At 39.1% G+C, this 5,917-nt stretch overlaps 1 long non-coding RNA gene across 1 annotated transcript; it reads left to right on the plus strand.

Moving 5' to 3' along the window:
- Nucleotides 1-4,828: 4,828 nt before the first annotated feature.
- LOC149829405 (uncharacterized) lies at nucleotides 4,829-5,917 on the plus strand. Its single transcript, XR_016434236.1, has 3 exons — nucleotides 4,829-4,926; nucleotides 5,046-5,164; nucleotides 5,283-5,917. It is a non-coding gene; the product is annotated as an uncharacterized LOC149829405 (long non-coding RNA).

Here is a 5,917-nt window from a genome sequence, read left to right on the forward strand (position 1 = left end):
CTTACACTTTCCAGGGCTCACCATATTCCATTTCTGCATCTTCCATTTCTTTTTCAATCTTTTTCTTTTTGAGGGCTTCAATCATTTGCCTATACTGCCATTTTGCAGCTTCTGACACCTCTCTGGATGTGCACGGGGCTACATTCTCATGTGTCCCGGCCAAATGATGCTTCAATTGTGACACTCCTGTGACAATCAACTTTTTACAATAGTTACAACTATTTTTTAGTTGATCCTCCACTTGAACACGGGTGCACCATTGCCATGCAGGGTCATTTGAAGTCATTCTTCCACAAAACAACATGAATCTATGGTAAAAAAAAAGAGATTTTATACCTTTTAGGTTGAAAACAACTTCTCACGCACGATTTAAGCGAAAGCCCTCTTTCTCCCACACAAGATCGATCTCCCACGCACAAATTTGGTCACAAATCAGTTTTTCTCCTCCAAGGCTAAAAAATTCCCCACACAACTCCCAAGAGTGTGTAAGACGAAATAGAGAGAGAGTTTTAAAACCCAAATACGAAAAAAATGGTTTTCGGGTCTTTTTTTTGTCTTCCAGACCCATATTGTACGATACACTCTCAGAACTAGTTACATGGGTGTATTGTGTCGGTTTTCGGCATAGTTTTGTAACGTATTGTAACATATCGTACGATACGGTATGATACGTACAACACTGGGTAGAATAGCTAGAACTGGGTCAATCTCCTGTATGTTAGGTTTTTTTTTTTAAATATTTTTGGTAGGACTGCAAGTAGGTCGATGGAGGCAATTATATATGGTTCAAGCGGACTGTTCTTATCTAGGAACTGGTCTTGCTAAAATGGTCAAGTGAACCAGTGTTTGAAAACTCGTCTGGGTCAACCGAGTTGACTTGACTGACTCGGTGATTCGGTCATCAACCTGGTCAACAATATGAAAAATCAGGAAGTTGACAGGACTCGGCCGAGTCATAGGATGACCTGGTCAAGTCAGCCGAGTCACATGTGGTTTAATTGAGTCATTCATATTTGTAATGTATGTGTATGTTACACAAACGTTGAATGTAAATGATATTAAACTTTATATATATATATCATATATCTTCTATAAAATTTTCACTATATTACATAAAAAAGGTTGCACATACATGTACTATTAAGTTATTAACATAATTATAGTAAATATTATAAGAGTTGCATATCATATATACATATACATATACATTATTATACACACTTTATATAATATATCAATATTATAATGAGTTAAGAACACTATATATATATATATATATATATGAAAAATAGAGTTGTCAAAACCAGGCTTGAGTCACTGAGTTGACCCGGTGAGTCACGAATCTACCCACTCTGAGTTGAGTCCCGAGTCACTGGGTCTTAAAACCTTAAAGTGAACAAGAAAAAATTATTTAAACTAATTCACAAATCAGCATCATAAGTAGCCTGGAGTGCAACCATGGTGGAAAAAATTGGTGCATGAGGCACTTTAGTATATACCTTGTGGCAATATGCAGGGCACCTTGTTTATTGTCTTTGAGATTCATCATGCAGTGGTGCTTTAGCATCACTCTTTCTGAAAGGTAGAGATCTTGAAGTTCATTATCGAAGGCAACATGCTAAGATTTTTCAATCTTGGTAATTGATGATTTTTGAAAATTCAGTAATTCTTATGCTTCCATGCAATGATGCAACCACTTGAATACAAGTTATTGTCTGTTCTATTCAATTGTTTCTTACATTTGTGACTGATGGGGTATATCATGATTACCATGTTCAGTGGTTGCTTAAATCTGACTTTTGTGATTGTAGTTGATAGTTGGACTTTTGACTCTTGGCTTAATCTACAGTGGGCTTTGTAACGACCTGACTCAAAACCAGAGTTACCGGAAGCGCCTAGGCAAAAGGGGAAGCGCGCTTCGGAAGCGCGAAACGTCGCGCTTCCGAAGCGTGAGGGGAAGCGTCCCCCTTTTTTGGGAAGCGCGCTTCCCTTTTATGGGAAGCGCGTCCCCCTTTTATGGGAAACGCGCTTCCCATAAATGGGAAGCGCGCTTCCCCCACGTTTCCCCCACGCTTCCCCCTCGCTTCCCCCTCGCTTCCCCATTTTTTTCATTTTTTTTCGCTTCCCCTCGCTTCCGGTTCACTTCCTAGGTCGCTTCCGGTTCGCTTCCTAGGTCGTTTCCGAGACGGTTCGGAATTTTCTTCTAAGTGGTCCCACGCTTCCCCGCTTCCTAAATTTTTTAAAGTGCCTCGCTTCCCGCTCCCGCTTCCCGTATCGCTTCCCGCTCCCGCTTCCTCGACTGGTAACTCTGCTCAAAACTGACTCAAGCGCCACGTATGGCACATCCCAACTCCTCTCATAGTCGGCTTCAATTCACACCTTAAAAAGGATATGAACCAGGACACTTGGTAGGACTATTCTCAAATTTATCTATATAGGACTATTCTCAAGTCCTCACAGATGGGGTGTTACAATCTACCCCCTTAAGGAGCACACGTCCTCGAGTGTTGGACCCAGGGTCCGAGTGTTGAACTTCACTCCAATACCAATGTAATGACCCACCCAAAATTGACCTGAGCACCTGATAAGGTGGATCCTAACCTACCCCTTAACTGGCTTTGGTTTGTATGCTAAAAAGACTACCAATCAAGGCACTTGGTAGTATGGAACCAAGGTTTATAAATCCTCAAGATTTGTCAAACTCATCAATGTAGGACTATTCTCAAGCATTCACACATAGGGTGTTACAGGCTTGGGGATTAGAATCCATTTAATACATGTGTTTAATGAAATAATAACTTATTGCATGTGTTTTTTGAGTATTATATGGCTGTGAATTAACACTTTACATTGCCGTGAACTTTTTTTTTTGGTGATTTTTTTTTGTTCTTTGCTGAGGGCAACAACAAGGCTTTGTTATATTGAATTCCAAATTCTCAGTTGCTTTGGTGGATTTTGACAGTTTTTCCAAATATTATTTCTATAACCAATATGTGCTCAATACTAAACTCCTTTTTCTGCATCTTATGTTTAAAAAGTTTCTGTTCTTTTTATTTTAACGATATTTTCTATTTGATCTGGTTATGTAGGTCTTTGTGGAAGTAGCCAGAGGATATTTGGCGAACTGCTTTGTAGCATTCAAGAAAGACCAAACCAAGGGGCTTTTTGTCAAGGAAATTGTGTTTCCTTTTAGTATAGATGTAGCAGCATCTCAAAGAAGAAAATGTTCTATAGTTCAGAGGGTTTTCCTGCCTATGCTTGATGATCTGAACATTAATGCACTCTGTTTCCTTGCCGATAGTGTTACAAGTCAATGAAATTTGAGAAAACCCGCCCTCGTTTGCAAAGTGTTATCAAGAAACATCTTCCTATGATTTTTGAAAAGACTAGCTCATTTCATGATTCTGTAGACCTGCAGACCCAGATTATGGAAGTGTTCCGGGATCCAAAAAAATTTAGAGAAAACAACATCCCACTTGTGAGCAAGATCTCTCCATCCTGTCATACTGCTGTGAAGATGATACTAGACAGACTGGAAGACTTCTCTCTTCATGCTCTTGATGCAATGAGAAGAAAGCTTTGTAAGTCTCCTTGTTCTCTTAGTACACAACCTTGTACAAATCGAACAAAGAACCAGTTAATTGGGATGCTGAGAAGGAAAATACAAAAGCTTCTTGCAGAGGTTAATCATGGAGGTGGGCTGCCAGAAATTTTGGCAAGAACTCTAAGAGTTGCAAGCTTGTCCACAAAGATGATAAATGGGTGTTTGGATAGTACAATACCAGAGTTTTCCGAGGTTCCTCATGAAATTGAAGCCTTGCAGAATGAAATCCTAAAAGCTATTTGGTCTATGCCAAACCTTCCACTTGATGAAGTGAAAGAGTTACAGTTGCTGCTGGACATTGATGCTGAATGTGGAGCACATCATGTCAAGACTAAGATTAAGAACTTCCTGATTGAGTGCCTTTTCCAGTGTGATGAATTGAAGATTCCAGAGTCGGTTCGAAGGGCTGTTTCCACTATTAGTAATTACTCAGAACAGATAACTACTAAAGAAAAAATTGAAGGTGAGCTGGTATGTATACTTAACATGGGTAGTTGCACGAGGCAGCTTGTATGGAACCTGTCTGAACACCCAAACATTGATCAAGAATTCTGGGGAGCATATAAGGATGAATTGGAAATTGATGGTGATAGCGGTAATGATGACGACGATGATGATGACGACAAAGAAAATCATTGTTCCAACTATGAAAAGGTAGACATGTTGATTGCTAGTGAATCTTACAGATCTACTCACATGGAAAAGCAGGAAGATGGCTCTGTCGTGATGATAAGAACCAATATTACTGCTAAGGTACCTATACACCCTGAACATGATGGCAACTGTTTATCTGAAGAAGGTTCACAAATTTTAAGGGGCGGATCTGGTGGCAAGTCTTTACCTGGGGAACATTCACATATGTTACAGGAGCATTGTCACTTCATGCCAATGGATGAGCCTCGTTCGACAGAACCTGAATATTTGCTCCCAACTCTGTCCGAGTTAGCAAAATCATGTTTAAAAAATTTTGATCAATCTGTACTGCAGGAAATTACTGGAAACGGGTACCTCATTGTTGAAGGCATATGTTATTTGCTCACAAGTTAATTGGATGTTTGATTGAGAAGCTTCTAGCAGTTGAAAACCATCACTTGGATGCTGCTTCTAGATCATATCTCTCGGGTGGTCCATCAGTCCCTAAAATTCATCAAGGCATGTTCCTTGCACCCCTCAATTTCCTCCATAGGAATGATTTTGTAGCTATTCTAATTTCTTTTGATCATTGAAGCTCCAGGGAAGTTACAAAAATCCAGTGACAACGATGTAGATTCTCTTGTTTTTATCCAAGTTATCAATGAACTGATGCCTTTTTGCCCGAAAAGGTACAGAAGAAGTTGCTTTTGAACAACCTCTACGGTGCTTTCCTATAAAAGGAAATCAGAGATTTGAAAGGGAATATGTGGTATATTTCTGGTCTAACAGTAAAAATGTCTTTTTTCAGTGGAATGAAAAGACTGCTGGAGATGCTGAAGCAATCGTAGTTTGACGATATGGTGACAATAAGCGGAATGGTGACACATGCATTAGTGTCATCCATATCCACAAAATAATACCATGAAGGTAGTTCACTGAACCATCTTTCTCTGCATGTTTAGGGTAACAAATTAACACTTATCTCAAAGTCTTCTGCCATTTCCAATTCCTAGTTCATTTCACGTTTTTTATTTTGTTTGTTCAGGCTGGTGTGAGTTCGTAATCCATAAGTTGAACACCACTCCAAGCATAAACTTGGTATTGTCACATATTTAGGGTGATGCAAATGCCAAAAAGTCTGTTCCAGATTAAGAGGAGGATTTCAGGGTCAAAAACAGGCGCAGCAATGGAAGACTGGTTTCATTACTTCATTCTTTAGCTTGCCTTCACGTTAAAGAATGCACTAGCTGAAAATGAAAGGATTATCTCAAGCTATAGTGAACAATCGACAATGTTTTTGTCACAATAATGGACATGTATAGACATAATTTTGTTATTGACATGCAGAAAGGGGCATTACTATCTCGTGAGGGGCTTCTTTTCTAGGCATATATCGAGATTAAGGAAGGGTGCCGAAGACAATAATTGCTCTAAATGCTGATGAACTTGTCTGGCTGGCAATAAGTTTTTAGCATATAAAAAAAATGTTACAAAGGCCCTAAATATCAGAATTCAAAGGCTAACTTGCATTCTGCAGCTATCGTCTACCTTCATTTTTTGTTAGAACTACTAGCGTTTTGGCACTCCTTTCTTTTACGCCTTCTTTATCTGACTGTAAACAGTGTTCTTCTATTAGATAGGAAGTTGATCAAATTACCCTTTGAGTTAAAATTGCAAATT

Source organism: Nuphar pumila, chromosome 9 (assembly GCF_984573655.1).
Source record: "Nuphar pumila chromosome 9, dmNupPumi1.hap1.1, whole genome shotgun sequence".
NCBI lineage: Eukaryota > Viridiplantae > Streptophyta > Magnoliopsida > Nymphaeales > Nymphaeaceae > Nuphar > Nuphar pumila.